This window comes from Macadamia integrifolia, unplaced genomic scaffold (genome assembly GCF_013358625.1).
Source record: "Macadamia integrifolia cultivar HAES 741 unplaced genomic scaffold, SCU_Mint_v3 scaffold595, whole genome shotgun sequence".
Lineage (NCBI taxonomy): Eukaryota > Viridiplantae > Streptophyta > Magnoliopsida > Proteales > Proteaceae > Macadamia > Macadamia integrifolia.
This window is the reverse complement of record NW_024870494.1, coordinates 26,192-27,935: the sequence shown is the minus strand read 5'-3', so window position 1 is coordinate 27,935 and position 1,744 is coordinate 26,192.

Genomic DNA, 1,744 nt, shown 5'->3' with positions numbered 1-1,744 from the left:
GATTGTTAGTACATTATAGTAATAAGGAAATAATCATAATAATAACCCGACATATGATTGTTACATGACGGAACCAACTTCATTAACGAAACAGTAGTTCTATTTACAAGGACGTTACATAGAAAACATAGCATGAAAGAATTAACACCCAAATACAGAGGAAGATGGTTAAACCATAATAATGGTTGAGTAATGATTGATCCACTACTACTTGGTTCCGCACTTTTGGACTATAGGGTGGATGACGAATAGCCGAGATGGCCCGTGTGTTCCTATTAACACTTTCATTTGAATGACATGCTCCTGTGTCTACAGTCTCTGTATAGTTCCTCAACGCTGGGTCCAACCAAATGAAAGAGTCCAGATGTTTTTCACCTAACGGACATCTGTAAAATCGTCATCCAGGATTCTTCATCGTTCGAGAAGTCCGGATGACCATCACCCCTTCACCACAGCTACACATCTGCTGTTGTGCATCAATTTCTATGTAAAATGCAATACCCCTAAGAGAAGCTTACATAAAAAAAAAAGGCTCCAATAGTAACAAAAAAAATCTAATTGACATGGATGTAGTGCTTAAATTAATATGACATAAGTGAAGATGCCAAAAGGAAACTATTAAAAAAAAAAATTAAAGGCAGAGAGCAAACATCAAGGTGTGGTATCAAGTGAAAGCCATATGATGAAAAAAAAAAAAAAAAAAAAAAAAACTCTCTTTCACTTCAATGCAAGAGATGCTTAGCCATGTCCACAATGATCCCTATCTCTGAACAAGAATGTTTGACACAACTTTGGACATGTGAGATATCAACGTAGAATTACAAACCCTTTTCCCCTAATATTTCAGTAGTCAAAACCACAGAGAAAGGGATGCAATCAAAAAATTCTATTAAAAATTGGTGATCCAGGTAAAGCAATACTTGGTATGGGTTTGGTGGGAATTTAATCGTACACTTAATTAATTTAAAAAAAAAATTTGACATAACAAATACATCCACAAGATTGCATAAAAATGAAGGAGTTGTTCTTCATACCTTTCTAGTGAAGAAATTGTCGTAGTAGGGAGCGCAGGGCTGTTCTACCGGAGTCCAGCGACGACCAGAGAGAGAGTCGAGAGCATGGAACAGATCGAGAGAGCAGAGAGCAGGGAGCGACGAATAGAGGAAGTGTCGAGATTTCAGGGTTAGGGCTTACAGAGAATCGAGGAGGAGATTCAAGATCGAGAGAGAGAGAGGCCGAGAGACAAAGAGAGTCGAGAGAGAGTTGAGAGAGAGAGAGAAAGAGGGAACCGAGAGGGAGAGTCGAGAGAGAGGTCGAGATCTGAGCTTTTCCTTGCAGAGATCGAAATTTCAGGCCGAGAGACAAAGAGAGTCGAGAGAGAGAGAGGCCGAGAGAGCTTTTGCTTGCAGAGATCACATTTTTATTTCAAATAATGAACCGAACCGGTTTGTTTCGGTTTGTTCTCCACTGGTTTGGTTGAAGATGGTTTGTTCAGTGGTTTGTGGTAGATTAAATCTGAACCGTGGATATATAATGGGGACACGTGTCAGTCGCCTGGGGTAGAATTGCATAGAATTGCACAGATGAGAATTTCAGACGATTTCTACCTGTTTCTCCAGCTTCGGTTATTCTTAGGCCGTGTGATCCGAAACCAAAGTTTCGACGGGAGGAAGTGTGACGAAGGAGAGCTTCTGATGCTACTGAAGGGTCTGACGGTGCAGAAGATGAGATGTAGAAGTGTTTC